Raw genomic sequence first — 17,532 nt, 5'->3', positions numbered from 1 at the left:
ACAACGCTTCACGTTCTTCAAACAAATCAGTGATTTGTAAATAATTAATAAAAATATGTATTTATTAAATTATACCTTTGTGTATTAATACAATACAAATTATGTACACTGCCTATGAAATACTTTGTTTTTTTTAAATTTAGTTTTCAAGTTTCCTAAATCTTAGAGTCATCTAAACTTGGTATAAATAATACATATACCAACTATATGCATATATTTGTTTTAACGTTTGGAATAAAATATAGCAATAAACCACTAGTATTTATGTATACCTATGTATATTAAATTAGTATATTACAATGTATATTTCATTTGATAGTTAAAGTATTACATAAAACATAAAACATGGTTCATAACTTATATAACATCTGATTATTAAAAAAAAAAACATAAATATTTATAGATAATAATAATATTATTATCGAGTGGAAAGTGTTGCATAACAAAATATGTTTAAAAAAACATCTACTATCAAACAATATAAGTCATATCGTAACATTTTGTACGAACTGGAAGTCTAAATCACGAAAAAAAATCAAATTTATGAATATCATTAATATTATACAATCTATTTAAAAACTTGGAAAATTGTAATCTAGTAACATAGTAATTATTTGTGAAAACTTCTACAGTATGATAGGACAGGTACTAAAATATATTTAAGAAATACATTATATTATCTAACATTTAATCACGAGCTATCCCATTGCCTATTCGCTATCGAAGACTTAATTTGTAAACAACAATACATATATATTAATTGCGTGGTCTTCAAAATCGATCATCAATTCTAGGAAAGGTCGTTGTATTTTTTTCTTCTTTTAAAACGTCCTCGTCCGCTACTTCTGAGGGCGGTGAGCGGATGGTCGTCGGACGTTGAAGCTGAAACAAAAACAATAATAACAACACCATGCAATTAAAACTCGGCGATAGAAATCTCGGTTGAATAACGAGTCATCGTTCTGACGATATCATTATCATTATTATGTCAGTCATCGAGCGATAGTTGTAACAGTCGTCGTTAGCAACAAGTAGGTGCTGCAGGTGGTGCATCGGCTGCAGTGTGTGTAACGTCCTGCAGATAACGTCAACGGAGCTTGGCAGCAAAATATCAGCGATTTGACATGAAGCTCGTGTGTATATAATATATATAAATATATTGCGATACGCGGTAAAGTTATTATTATTGGAATATTGTCAATCGTCTGTCGTCCCACATGATATGATTTTCTTACCCAGTTATTATTATTAAATATACCAACGCAATGTATCGATTGATCTCTCTCCGTATATAACGATAACGTGATTTGACGTGCGTCGCGTACTTACATCACCGTCGTACAATAGCTTTATGCCTCATTTACATATACATGTATAATATCCACTTTGGTAGTATAATATAAGTATAGTTGTAAGTGTTAACGTGTCGCTCGCGATTTATGTGCCGACGACGTGAAATCGTGTCGATTAAAAGTCCACGACGACGAGTGATGAAAAAAAAATCGTCGTTATTCTTTTCGTTTGTATGCTATCTATTATCTATTATTCTAAGTGTCGTTTTTTCCAAGTCAAATACACTTTTAGCTCTATCGAGCTATCCAGTTAGGTATCTGAAGATCTGTATAGTTCTATACCTATATATGTATTATACATATATAGGTAGAAATAAAAGTGTATTTGACTTGGAAAAAATGACACCACTTAGAATAATAGATAATCATAATTAAACGGGTACCTACAATCAATTTTGGAAAATGTAATTTTTGACGCGTGTTATACAACGCATAATATATTATTTTTTTTTTCAGAGACAGCAGTATTATTTGAGTTCTATCATAGTGATAAATAAATCTGTTTCAGTTTGTTCTATTGCAATATATTGTACCATATATAGGTTGTCATGGACTTGTGAATAGTTTTTATAATTATCGCATACATTGCAAGACAGTCAATAAAAATAAATTACAAATGTCTCGGGAACTCGATTATATGTATATTATTATTATTATTATTAAGTACCTAATATCTAAGAGTTTGTTTGATGTAATAAAATATCGAGTAGAGTATATGCTCAGTCAGCGGCGTATCCATTATGTGATACTATATAGAGGACTATTTATAATATCTCCGAGATAAACAGCAAGTAGCAAGATGAATTTTGGAATAATAATTTGACGTGTGCCATATATATTTGGTTTTCAGATAAAACAATCGATTATTAAATTATAAACGACGTACATTGATTTTTAATATTTTATTAACCAACCTTGACGTGCATTTTAATATAATAATAATATGTAATGTGATTAAAATATTTATAAGATTTCTTTACTTTTTATTCCAATCAACTATACTTCAAGAGTAAGTCCTATTGCAAGACATGTATACAGTCCTCCCCGTTCAACATTCCTGGCCGCCACGAAACTGTATAATTTATAATATGCACAACGTACATTATACATATATTATACGGCTCATGTGCTTTACATAATAATTAAATTCATTTTAACGGTGCATAATATTATAAATATAGATAGGTAAATCATATTGATACCGTATAATGTATATAAACGTTTCTAATTAAAAATTCAAGTATATTTGACCATCAAAGAAAAACTACGATCGTTACGATATTATATATTTTAATATGGACTCGTATGATGACGGCGATGAAATAAAACCAATTCATAATCATTATTATACTGTTAACAACGCTCCCTTTCAGTGATCCGGTTAGTGGTTACAACCGGGGGGACCCCTCAAATGTCCGGTGAATATGATTATATAGTATACATGTACAGATACATATGTGATGGTAACTATAGCTGTGAAGGCACTCCGCTGCAGTATTCATAGAATTAAAGTAAAAATGTATAATATTATATTTTGTAAATGAACCGAATAGGTATTAATTATTCATACGGTCGCTTTGAATTCTATACGGCAGACGGATTTTAAATAAAATAATAAAATCATATGTATATTTCTAAACTTTATCATATTACATAATATAATACAAAACCATAATTAAAAAAAAAAAATTACCCTGTTTTATATCGATGGGGAGGGCAACCGCGATTCACAATTTACCTGAGTTGAAAAACGGGAAAACACGGTGGTGAATATTATAAAATAATATCATGAACTATATAATATTGTGTTATGATGAGGAAAATAAACAATGCCGTCAAATATACATGACAATAACAATATTAGTATTAACGTCAAAGCTCGGTATACATCGCGTTAAATGAAAAAAAAAAAAATATATAATTTTTTTGTCGATATTTATATTTAAATATTATTGCGGTAGCATAGTAGCATATAGTTACTACCGCAAAGAAAATTGAGATAAGCGTGATAAACAAAGCGTCATGAAAATTGGTTAGAAAAAAAGGTGTTCCGTGTCCCAAAACATCCATGCTAAAAAAATAAAACTCACAACACATATTATATATTAATATTATTGAGACCAAAAGTCACATAGTTAACAACGCATCGACGCGTTGGACTTAAATCGTGCCAGTAAATCGGTGTTAGAATAATGCATCTAAGTTCTAAACATTTTATATTTTTATAATAATGACATATTTTTACCAAGATCCCCGTACCCGAAATTTTAACTGGAAATGTGTTGGACTCTTTCAAACGGCGATGACGTTATCAGAAAACGTCGTATTTATTACCATTTCCCACGCGGACTCGTAAAACGAGGAAATCGAATTTTCCTTTTTCACTTCCCCCAGAGACTATAAGACATGGTCATATTCGGTGTAAAGCGACCCCGTTTTTTTTTTATAGTTTTTCAAGGTACCCATATTTTGATTGGATTAATTTATAAAACGTATCACAGTATAATATTATGGTAGAATTATCACTGATCTAAACACTCATATTCGTTACAATTACCATTAATAATTATAGTAAACGAATGCAATATTTACATTTTAAAATAAATTTTTTTTCCACAAACGTAAATATATAATAAAACATATTATAACACTGCAGTGTTAACTATAATGATATATATGGGCGCAGCCCGTTTCACCCAAAATCAACCTATCCCGTTTCGCCCAGATACCCGTTTTGACCAAAGCCATTTTAGTCGTTTTCAAATTAAGTTGGCAATGGTTTTTAAATAATATAATACATATATCATTATATAACTTTTATTATTATTATTAGATATTTTTAAAAAAAGGCCATAGGAAAAGTTTTTATATAATACATCATATTTAATTATACATTATTACAGTTATAAAAAAACACTATAATATTATTTTTTACTACAACTACGAGTCTAATATAGCAGTTCTCGTTGTACTAATTGGTTGATAATAACTGAGATAGCTTGTAATAGATACCTATATAACGTCGATAATTTGAGCGGAAAGTCCTGGCTATTGCCATATGATCAATTATTAGTATCGTTGGCAGTTTTACAAAAGTAGGCATCTTGTTAATCACAACAGTATTTTTGTTCATTGACATGTTTTTATGAACAAATTGTAAAAAATGCTCTAAAAACTTAGAAAAAGCACGTAAAAAAATGCGTTTAAGGTTAATTTTATCAAAAATGCTATACAAAATTATTTTAAAATAATCAGAACTTTTTTAAAAATAGCTAATAATAATAATAATAAAAGTTATATAATGATATATGTATTATATTATTTAAAAACCATTGCCAACTTAATTTGAAAACGACTAAAATGGCTTTGGTCGAAACGGGTATCTGGGCGAAACGGTAAAGGTTGATTTTGGGCGAAACGCGTGCCACCCATATATATATAATTATTAATGTGTTGTAATTATTTACAAGGAAAAATATGGTAAACGCATATTATACTGTGTTAAGATTGTAAACGAGATGTTCTCGTGTTCATTTGTCATCATACCAATACACGCTTGAATTGTGACGAATAAAATAACATAAATGATTACAAAAAGTACCTAAAAGTTTTAAACCAAAATTTGTTGTTTGGAATAAAGTTTGCCTCGGTTCTAGTGTATAGTTACGGATGAGGTGTTATAACTTCTAACTAAATAAATTGAAAACAAAAATCGTTATTTTCAGTTTATTGTGCACAAATGTTATTAATTTAATGTATTTTAAAAGCTATTATCGTAATTGTTTCCGAGGGTAATAAATATGAACTCTTAACAAAGACGTTACGGTACAGTTGAAGACGATTTACTTTTTATTACGGATTAGAAACATCATAAAATATTCCTATGGTTCAAAGGCGAGCGTTTAAATTAAAACGTAAAAAAAAAATAATAATAAATGAAATCGACTGTAATACCTTACCATTTTATTTTACCTACCTACCATATCAAAGGATATTATTATCTCGTTACGCGGTAGGTAAATCATTTTCCATTAGTTAACTGTTTGTGTGATTAACGACTTGATTAAAACGTACAGCAAATTCAATTAAAACCTGAAAACACATTAATATAATACATATCCAGCAGCGACAACACCAAATATAATATACCTAGGTACGTAACATAAAATTTATCTTCAACGACATAATGTTTTAGGCCTTTACGGGTTACGGTACGGCAGTCTGTTTAAAATTTTTTAGGAAAATATAATGTTTTTATTTGTTTTTTTATTCATCTTGATCATTGGCGACTATGATGGCTATTAGATTTTTTTTAAATATATATATATACACATGATTTATGGTTGGTTGTGAAACTTGATGTACGGGCGACAAGGATTTGTCACTAAAATTCAGAGTGGTCACCCATCCGGGAATTACCGATGCCAGCCAATGCTTCTTGGTTCAGCCGGTTCAGGAGAAGACATTGGTGACTCACCTGCTCTCCCTTCTAAAAAAAATTAAATTAAATTTTTTATTATCATCACTGTTGTTTATGTTTCATAATATTGGTTAATATGTTAGTGTTATAATTGTTGTCTGTCGTTTAAATATTATATTAACTTGTAAAACCAGCGAGGTCTTATAAATAACATTCTCGTAAAGTTAGTCATTTTCTATTTTTGAGATTAAAGTAAATCGTCTTGAATAGATTTACCATTAAATCAAGACAGTGCGGTGGTCAAATGATTTTGTCAAGTAGAGACTTACCACTTTTACCGCACATATCCTACCGACAGGGATGACTTTTTGACATAAACAATTTGGTTATTATTTATGGTCGTCAGATCATAAACATCGGATAAAAGGTCACCAGGGTTCATTCCCTTCATAATCCCCCGCCAATTTTGCCCGCACTGAATCTAGATTATTAATTTTACATACACGTTTTGCCGCACAATATATTATTTTAAATTTCGTATTAAACGAGAGTTGTTGATCTTTGTTCTTTAAAGCTTTGTTAATCGTGTAGACGTATCCCTATCATATATTGGCATCCCCAGGAAAAGATTTCTTATCTGAAATGTACTTATAGCAATATCCGGATCGCGAGTAGTACCTAGATATAAATACATAATATTTGTTTAAAATTAATGCCACGACGGCATTTCCAACATATATCGGTAATTAATATATATATATATATATATTTTTATATAATTATATTTATATAATAAATAATTAATAAAAAAAAACCTACTGTACTGAGTATAGGATATAAATACGCAACGAACAGCAGCAGACCAAATGGAGACCGGATACAATTGTAACATTTCCCATACTATTATTTATTTATAGGAAAATTTAAACTTTCTAGCATTGATTTTGCACTAAAATGATTCAGTAATTTGTAATCTTAAGAAATATGTATAAATTGAACATTAACTTCCATATGTGAATCTGTAAAATCTGATCTAAAAAAAGAAAAAAGAAATGTAACAATATTGTACCCGGTTCTGGGCCAAATGTAACACATACATAATATATTAATCAAAATTAGATTTTTAATAGTTTAAGCCTTTATAACTAAATATAAATATTAAAAAAACAGTGGTAAAACATACCTAATATAATAATAAACAATAAGTTATAAAATTTTTATAGTTTTAGCCTTTATAACTAAGTATAAATATAAAAAAAACAGTGGTAGAACATACCTAATATAATAATAAACAACAAGTTATAACATTTTTATAGTTTGAGCCTTTATAACTGAATATAAATATTAAAAAAAAAAGTGGTAAAACATACTTAATATAATAATTTTATAGTTTAAGCCTTTATAACTAAATATAAAAATTTAAAAATAGTAGTAAAACATACTTAATAAAATAATAAAATTAAAATAATAAATTTTATAACTCTTAAAAATAACTAATTAAAACAATATCAGTCTCAATGTTACAACATTAAAAGTTAAATATCATCAGCCTCACAATTATCACAAATATAAAATACAGTAAAGTCATTTTTAGTACAAGCTTCATGAGACCAAAGTTTGCACTTGTGGCATTGAATCCATGACTCTCCACTTTTACTTTTTGAATAAAGTTCTGAGCAAATCGTACAAAAAGCATCATCATCTTCATCACTTTCATCAACTATCTTATTTTTATTTTTTTTTTTTGTGGCTTTGGATGTTTGTTTATTTTTTCTAGCTTCTGTATATAATAGTTTGCGTTTAGCAATTTTTTTTTTTTTTTGTTAGCATTTTGTTCAATTTCATTTTTTTCTGGTGTGTCTGTTAGTATTTTAGTTGTTCCTTTTTTCTCCCAGCCTTTCTTGCCATTTTTTGTGCTAATTGAGATTTAGGATAAGGTCTAATACTTTCAGGTGATATAGTTATTGGTTCTTGACTTAATGTTTCAGTTATTATGTTTGTTATAACTGTTTTCGTGTTAATAGATGTTTCATTAGGTTGCATATTATCTGTACTATTTAAAACAATGTTTGTAACAGTTGACGGTGCATATTCATCGTCATTAAACACATTTCTATGGAATGGCCATACACCAGGCACAGGAAAACCCATTAATAATATTTTTTGATGTAGCTGCGTTTACAAGGGCATTAGTAGTAACAGAGAGTAAATCATATATAGTAAATCTTTTACCAGGGTTACTCTTCATCCAAGAATCCATTTCTTGGTAAATTAATTTTTTGAATGGACCAAACACTGATCTGTATAAAGGTTAAAGTTTGTGGGAGCAATGAGGGGGAAATGAAAACAACACAACACCATTTTTTCTACAATAATCAATTACTGGTAGATATAAATGTGATTCGTGGTTATCTAGTAGTATTGGCACCTTTTTTTCTGGTGTGGGTCTTACATAGTTGACAAGATGTTGCATAACTTCTAAGAATTGGTCTCCTTGCATCCACCCTGATTTATTTGATGTGCCTATACACCCTGGTAGTCTTCCTCTAATAAAATTATCTTTATAATTCATTTTCAGAAATATAAACATAGGTGGTATAGTATTGCCTAGAGCACTAACTGCTAAGCACATATTGTAACCAATGCTAATATTTTACCAGGATTTTGCACAGTAGTTATCCCAGTTTCATCTAAGTTATATATCTGATGTGCTTCCAACTTATATTTGACAAGAACTGAATCATATTTATCCATAAATTTTTTAACATTTGGGTTGAAGTTCATTGCCCTAGCTAAACTTGTAGCCTCTGATTTTCTTACGGATAATGTATTGTTGCGTTTTAAAAAACTAGAAAACTAAACATCACCTGCAAATTCATGTTTGGTCCAACTAGGTGGTATTTTTAAATCTAATTTTAATGCAAATTCATAAGCAAGTTTTTTCACATCTTTGGTGTTCAAACCAAAGTACATTTCGGCACAATTTTTTAGATAATTTGTTAACATGGCCTCTTGTAAATTGTTAAATACTCGCGTGTGAGGGTGATAACAACATTCAGGTAGAGGACCACCAGAATCACGGTGAGCTTTCATTTTTTTTTATGTAACGATTTAAACTTACATGACAAATTTCAAATTGATTTGCAACTGATCTTTCAGCTTTGTTTTCGTTTATACAGATTTCTGCAGCTCTCTTTAAGGCTTCACTATCAGTGCCTCTATTTGTTGTTCTTTGTCTTATTTGTGGCATGGCTATTACCTATAACAAAGAATAATGAATAATTTCTTCTTACAAAATATAAATTTAATAAACAATAATAAAATGTTACATTTGTCCCCGTTTAACTGTTACAATTGTCCCCAATCAATATTTATGTAAGAAAGTAAATATAAAAAAAAATACTTACTACGCACAGACGAGACAAGAAAATCAAGTTAAAGAACACTTCTTTCCATATATAAATAAAACAGTAACTAAAAATTATAAATAAATAACAACGTTTAAATAATAAAATACCACAAAATATTTTATTTACAATCTGAGTTGATAAACGTATTTTATTATTTTTCTGATAAGGACAATATGATATCGCCGTATTGATAAAGAGGAACTAGTTGCTATTATAGTGGGACAACTATCGTATTTTTGTCATAATTTTTATTCTTAAATCGAACCTAGAAGAGAAAATCAACAATGTTACAGTTGACCCGTGTTACATTTGTACCCGGTCTCCCCTACATTAAATAATAACGACAGTATCGCGTCTATATAATATAATTATTATATTATGTACATTATACGCCTGACATCGTTGTCACAGAGCACGATATTAACTGTTGATGATATTATGTTGTGTTATAGGTATGTAGTACATAGTATAGGTTTGACTATATATAGGTGTATTACAGGGTGATAAAAATATATAAACCGAGATGGGCAATAATCCTGCATCTGCGGAGCCGGATAGTACCTATATGTGATTACCTATAAGTAACTCTATTTTCTACCTACGTGAAATAATGACAATAATAATTGTGATAAGAAATAAAAGAATAATACGCGGAAGAAATCGAGATGTTATTTTGGTAACCGTTAAGCCGCTTTAAAGTAACGATCATTGGTCTAAGCCTTCTTCGAACCGTCCAAATCGATCGAAATTTTTTTTATTTTTCAGTAAGCTCCGAGCCATACACTCTGCCCACATATAATGAAACCTGAGTAACTGACTTGCGGACTAATCAACGTAGAGCGAGAGTCGAAGTTGTTATATTTAAGGACTTGCCATACTGACAGTGCCTTCGATTTTACTAAGAAAGGATTTCCTCAAAATCCCATTTCAAAGAAGCACACTCAAACAAGGATTTGAGATTTACGACGGAAATAGAAAATATGTGTTATTATTTTTTGTTTACAAAATTGGTTTCAAGATATAATATGCGGATTTCTTCCAAACAGTAACCAAACATGTTTTAAATACTTAAAAAACCAAAACACCATTTATAGGTAGGATGCAGTTCGGGGAGTCGCATCATAATATGACATAATTATATATAATATATATTAATTAGAATAATATAGTTAACTGTTAGTTTTTTTGATTTTGTTACATTATGTTTGAACACTGTGGGTCGTGTCCGTTGATCACAAGGTAAAACGTTGAAATTGATTTTGTTAAGATCGCCTGTAATTTAGTAGATATCATACCGACGCTTTAAAAGTTACCAAGACTAGCTATAAAGTTTTTGATTTCAATTTTAATTAAAAATATATTTTTAATTAGTCTGGTAGGTAGATATTATATTGTGTTATTATGATGGAGTATTTGGTTTCAACCGCTTAAGATTTTAAATAGGTATTAATAAATTCAAAAAATATTTGTCAATGATAATACATTCAAAATTATCTTGTGTATATTAATTTAACAAGCAAATATGATTTTAGCGTAATCAGTTAATTTGCTTATTAATTATTATTGTTGATAAATAATAACATTATGCATAAATAATTATTTATTTAATTAAACAATGTGCTTATAAAATACAATAAACACTATAGACCGCGAGTATAATATTATCCAGTTACAATCGCTATTTTATTATTTGTAAACAACGACAATCATGGTCCACGGGGGACCATTTTTATTTCACATCCTTTTCAGTCATATTTTAATTTACATATAAAATTAATTAAATTTTGTTTCTTATCACTAGGTTAAATCACAGTACGTATATATATAATTTTGTACTATAATGATTATAGCACCTACAATATTTTTAATAATAGTAAGAAAACTATTATTATGCGCCTTATATTTAATTTACAAAATAATTTAAATTATATATGTAAATTATAATATGACTGACATAAATAATATTCACTAGACAAACTTTTTTGATTTGGCGGAAAAGAGAATTGGAGGAAAACGAAAATGACGTACGGTTTTGTCGAGAATTGTGGGAAAAGGGAAGGGTCCACTTTTGGTGGAAACCGGTAACTCCCGATCCACGGTAGGTGAAATTTCCGAGAAATGATTATTCTTCGGCCGACATAAATTCGGTGCAATATGGTTAAAAATAACAGGTGTCTTCGTTTTGCCTTGTTATATTACATATAATATTAAACAAAATATATTAATACTGGAAGGAAAATTGATGACCGAATAAAAATCGTCATAATATTTAAAGCTCCATTGTCTTATATATTATACGTTCCTACCTACACATATATCTGCATTGATATTTTTTATTATTTTCCAATACATCACATTACATTATTGTTATAAATATACGTATTATAGTATTTATATACGAAAAGTTTCTTATCTTTCTCCTCCCCCTCTCGGTATTAGAGTCTACCTATATTTACCATCACTACTCGCGATTTCACAAACCTTTTGCGTAATATAGAACCTATACTGAAACAATAGGATTTCGATACATATGAAAAAAAAATTAACCATCGAAGTTAACCTTTTTTTTACTAGTAATACACAATCTATATTATTATAAGAATATAGGCTAAAAGTATGACTGACAGATAATATTATTTTAATGAAAGGATTCACCCACTGACGACACTTCCAATCGAATCGAACCTGTGTGAATAATTTAAATGATTTTACGTATGATGTGACGAGTAGTACATAATATATATATATATATATATATACAATATACATGGTTTACACTACATACTTGGCCGAAACCATTTTTCCTACACTCTACTGACCGTGGTATCTATATTATGGTACATATTACATAGGTTTCGGTCAATAACCAGACCATATAAACCAGATTAAAAGTTTTCATCGGACGGCTGACTGTCTCTTTAACAAATTAATATAATTACACAGGTTGTTGGACAATCGTAATGATTCGCGATGTAGTATAATAAAGACGTATAAAATGTGTGCGTAGTTATTGCATAACCCTCAGTTATAAAACGGAATTTACAACCGTAGGCTTTTGATTCAGAATTCGTTTATATTGCAGTGTCAGTGATGAAATAATATAATATTATTATTACGAAGACAAAAATGCAGTAACGGAATGCTCACGAATAGAAGATCGTATTCGTATATATGTTACGGTAAAAGATGAATATTGGTGAATGTCGTCATTCTCCAGTGAATGACGTCTTTTACCAAATTGATTCGATTATGTAGGTAAATGATGTAAAAAACCAAATTTTAAATTCAAATGTACATCTTTCACCGGTCATTGATGTAATTTACCAAAACTAGTGGTAAATGATGATAAATCTCAAATAATACACTGATTTTTTTACTATAGGTAGGTACTATTTATAATAATGATTTATTATTAATACAATTTTTATTTGTACAATTTTGGTTAACATGACATTTTGAATTGCACAACATTTCTGCTGCACTGCAATCAATTTTTTTAGTACCACAACCAGTTTTGCAGTTGCATCGATTAAATCCTTGATGACCAGCATTCCATGTCCTGCTGCAGCTTCTCTTAATGTTATTTCCCTGTCTTTAATTTTTTTCATGGCTTCATCTAGCTCTAGAAATTTTACTTTACACGGATAAATTTGTGCTCGTGTATATTTGTGTTTCAACACCCCATATTCTGTACCTGGTTCAAACATTCGGGTATTTATTTAATTTAAATTAAATAAACATTATCAAATTAAAATTACCTTACATAATTTATACATGTCATCTACGCATGAAATAATAATAGCAAGTAAATTACGCGGAGAACCACGTGCTCTATCAACATCTAATATTGGGACACGAACAGTTGTACCGACATCAAGCTTTGAAATTTTTTTTAAACATCATTCTCCAATTAAACTGGTGATTGACGACAATAACCGGAGAATGTCTGCATTTACAACGTTTACCAATTTTTAGGTAAATGATGTCATTTACCGGGGAATGACGTCTTTTACCACGTTTACATCATTCACCGTAACATATATATTATATAGAATTTCGTATTGTCGTTTGATATATAGATGGAATGGAAAAACTTAAATGAAAATTTAGGATTTTACGATGACAGTAATTTGTCGATAAAAACTAAAACTTTATAAAATATGTCTTAATAATACATAAAACATATGCAGTGAAATCTCTGAATATCGAACACTCACGATCTCTTAAATTTCTTCTGCTATTCGGAGATGTCCGCTATTAAGAGGGTAAATACATTGAGTACACATGTCGCCGTTCCCAAAATTCAGTATGTTAAAGGAGGTTTCACTGTATACACATTCGGTCTCCCAAGCCGACAACTTTATCAAACGGTAATTTTATATTACTTGATTAGTTGGAATATATTTTAATATAGTATATGTTGTATTATGCGTGTACTTAAGTTTGGCATACTGCGCCGTTGCATAATTCAACCGCAAGAACCCCAATTTAATTTCGTCGGAGAATCTTGCCGCGATGATCGTTATTAATAAGTATATACTTATACCGGGTGATCCATTTAACTACATAATATACACCAATCATTAATTGGGAAAGTATAAATTAACGTTTTTGAAAATATTTTTTTTACATGATTTTAAGTCGTTACAAAAAACATATTTTTGTTGTATACCTAAATTATGCTTTTTAATATTTTTTATCCTCTTAATTTTTCCATAATGTTTTTACTTTTTTAAGGACCTTATACAATTTTAATTTCAATTTCCTAATCAGAAAATTTTTTTGAGAATTTCGATAATATAAACAAATTGAATTTAGGGTTAATGTTTTAAAGTTTAGATAAACGGAGTGGAATATGGTTACTCGTAAAATGTTGGTCCACTACTCCGTAATCTTAAAATACTAATATAACAGATAAATTATTTGTCCTTCGATTTTAAGTATTGAATACCTGTAAAAAATATTATGCTTTGGAATATGAGATTAAAGCTGTATAATATTTTGTCGTTCAAAATAGCGAGACTGAAATAAAACAATATATATATTTTTTTTATTTTTTTTTTTAATGTGGTTTTTTATGACATAGGACAATAGGAACAATGTGAATATTTTTCGTTTAAATATGGATCACTTGGCGACAGAACCATCCAATATTTATGAATTACACATACACCCTAATATAATGTTGAAATGTCTGTTATTATTATATCATATCGTTTTCTATTACATTGTTTCGTTATTTTTTTAATTTTTTTTTTTTTACAGGTATGTTTAACCAACGAAGAAACTATACGTTTTACGACGCCACTTGACTTTACGTGTCCGGCTTGACAACACGTCATGAATTGCGCTGACCCGTTTGTTAATTATTTACGACTAAAACAATATTTGCCTGCTGCAGAACGCGTTAAACGCCTCGCACGAGGTTACACCTTATGCACGCATATATTATGTATATATATTACCTATATATACATCTAATCCGGTACGTACCTGTGTGCCATTTAACTATACCTATATATGTAGTATACCTATATGTTATTTTAAACTGTTATCATCGTTAAAAAAAGCCATTCGTTTTACACCCACCGGTTCGAAGAACGATCTGTTAAAAAGTTTTCAACCGCTGAGTAAAGCATATATATAATTCTATGTATTATTATAGTCCTCACCAGAGGTACGACTATATTATGGCCATCAAACACGGTGCTGCGTGTGAAAACGACGACACAGTATAAAGTATAAACGGGGTGAGAAAAAAAATGATAACTGTTATGTTACCATAGCTAGTAGGTACTGTCGTTATACTGAAAACTTATTGGCCACAGGATTTTATTATTGAGGTTCATACACTACGCTTCGCGTATATCTACTATAATCATCATTCGGTTGGTCGTAAAAAAATCGATTTTTTATCGATTTATGTGGAAATCGTCGTAGGTGCAACAGTTAATAATGAAGATTATGAAAAAAGAAAACGAAAACAGCGAATATCGTTAAAGTTATAAGATATCGATTTGTTCACTAATCGCCTTAAATAATGTGACAACGTTTCGGTAGCAAAACGCATGGGATTTTTTTTATTAAAATAGTGAACAAAGTTTCGAATTCGCGCCGCGTTAGACAAATTTTCTAAATAATTATAGCTTAAATGTTCATATTACATAAAATTGTTCATTGTGCATCACAATAATAATATCTATTTTATTCAACCACGTGAATTATTAGAAAATAATATTACACAATATTTAAAATATCCGTTTCTACTAATATTTTAGGTTTGAAAAGAAGTAGTATAAAAGAACTAATAAATTATTGTAATAATAATAATAAAACAATAGAACCATAACATATATTGTAAATGTCAAAATTAAGATAAACATTTTTACATTAATTTTAACAGTTACAATTTTCAGTTTAAACGATCAAACTAAAAGTTTAACCATTTGAAAGTGGGAAATGAATAAAACATGACATTCTGCAGTTAGGAAAGTTTCAAAAAATAAATAAACAAATAGGGTTTACATTTTCTGTAAGACATCGAAACTAATTCAATTTTTCTTAAAACCTTTGCAATGGGTATCTACCCTCTATATGAACACTATACTGTAGAATCAATGAACTAAACGGGTAAAATATTAACAGACGAAAACATAATATTATAATTATATGATAGTAATATTACGTATAGTGCCAAAAACTCATCGGTCGCACGACGCATAACACATTTGCAAGTATATTAACAATAACGTTATGAATCGTTAAGGATAAAATTTAATCAAAAATAAGAAAGTTTTCGTAAATGGACTGTGAATTTTATTTTGCATAAAAAACGGCGTAATAGTCACTCGTTGTGTGCGATACAAACTTCGATACGCGACCAACTACAACTCAATATCGCTGGTAAAAATAACAGCGATTACAAAAAAATCGTATAACAAAGAGCACTAAATGTCTAAACGAACCATCGAATATACATCTGCTAACAATAATAATAATATAGAGATCGATCCAAAAACGGTCGCATCATGAAATTCCTACAAACGAGTACTTTTGAAGTTGTGGTGGCTAAAAGATGATATGTGCAGCATTATTATTATTATTATTGTGATACTAAAAAGTAAAAAATTTCGTGGCGCTTTGCGCTCTATACTCAATAATGTTATCCTATATACAGTACCCTAGGAACCTTGGTATCGAACATATCAGTTGTCACCAAAACGTTCGACATTTATTGACACTCATTATAATGTGGCCGAAAATGTCCTTCTATATAAATCTACAATACCTATCATAAACATAACAATATAATTTTCTGCGTCACTTTCTTTACAACTATATTGGCTGTATGGCCACTATACTACTGCTGCTGTTGCTGATAGGTTGTATGGGTAGGTAGATTCCTATTATTATTGTAAATTGTAAATTGTAATTATATCTGTCTATACTCTCAAACGCGTGAACCCATTACGGCATGTGGTGTACACCATCACCTCAGTTCGGTGGTCCGGTCATGACGTGTGTAGTGTATATATACGCATATAATAAATATATATAGGTACTTACATCACAGTTTTCACGTGTATTATGTGAGACGGCGTATACGCGATGAACGAAAGCGGTAATAAAAACCTCACTTAAGGGTAGTTGTACAGTGTTCGCGAATTTCTACGGTTCGTTTTTCGTATTTGTTTTCATTACATGCCAGATAGTCTATACTATATTATATATATGTACTTATGATGTGCGCGCCAGAGTGTCTGTGTCCGTACGCTTTTAAATTTATAACGGGACAGACGTACACCGCGCCATCGTAAGTTCACAACGACACGTTGGATGGTCGTGCATAGTCGTGTATGATCGATAAGCTCTCGTGCGATTTGATTCAAATATTATAAATACCTATACCGACCGTCATGCAAATCAGAGCTCGACGATAAAACAAATAAAAACCTATGTGAAACGCGTTGACACAATGTTCGGGGATTTCATGCATGCAGTGCATAGATATAATGACCGTGTGGTGAGTACAAATGATAATATATGACGTGTTATGATATACGGTACTGCTGTTGTATCGATATTGTACAATTATTGGTGTTTACTTAACCTAACCCGATTGAATTCAATGGATACAATTTGGGCATACAGAAATTAAGCCACAACACGGTTAGACATAAGACAATATTTATACCTGGGATTTGGGAGAACGATTGGGAACACACGCTTAAGTACATGTTTTCGGACCTAAAAAATCAACACACTGTTTGGGTACATCATATTTTTAGAATAATACCAAGTTTGAGTATACTCAATGATAATGAGATATATCAACGTTTATAGGTACAAA

At 29.8% G+C, this 17,532-nt stretch overlaps 1 protein-coding gene, 1 long non-coding RNA gene and 2 pseudogenes across 14 annotated transcripts in view; 1 reads left to right on the top strand and 3 right to left on the bottom strand.

Moving 5' to 3' along the window:
• The window catches only part of cac (calcium voltage-gated channel subunit cacophony), a 277,952-nt gene that overhangs the window by 66,282 nt on the left and 194,138 nt on the right, over window positions 1–17,532 (top strand). The window lies entirely within an intron of this gene.
• LOC149057158 (uncharacterized) lies at window positions 376–16,941 on the bottom strand. The gene is made up of 4 exons (XR_016190984.1): window positions 16,749–16,941; window positions 5,502–5,841; window positions 5,329–5,444; window positions 376–882 (listed from the first exon to the last, which is right to left on the bottom strand). It is a non-coding gene; the product is annotated as an uncharacterized LOC149057158 (long non-coding RNA).
• Window positions 7,372–8,032, bottom strand: LOC149057160 (uncharacterized; annotated as a pseudogene).
• On the bottom strand, window positions 12,570–13,069 carry LOC149057159 (uncharacterized; annotated as a pseudogene).

Source organism: Diuraphis noxia, unplaced genomic scaffold, assembly GCF_037042655.1.
Source record: "Diuraphis noxia isolate RWA-SAM2 unplaced genomic scaffold, SU_Dnox_SAM2 contig0003, whole genome shotgun sequence".
Lineage (NCBI taxonomy): Eukaryota > Metazoa > Arthropoda > Insecta > Hemiptera > Aphididae > Diuraphis > Diuraphis noxia.
The sequence above is the reverse complement of the archived record's forward strand: the minus strand, read 5'-3'. Positions and strand labels throughout refer to the sequence as shown.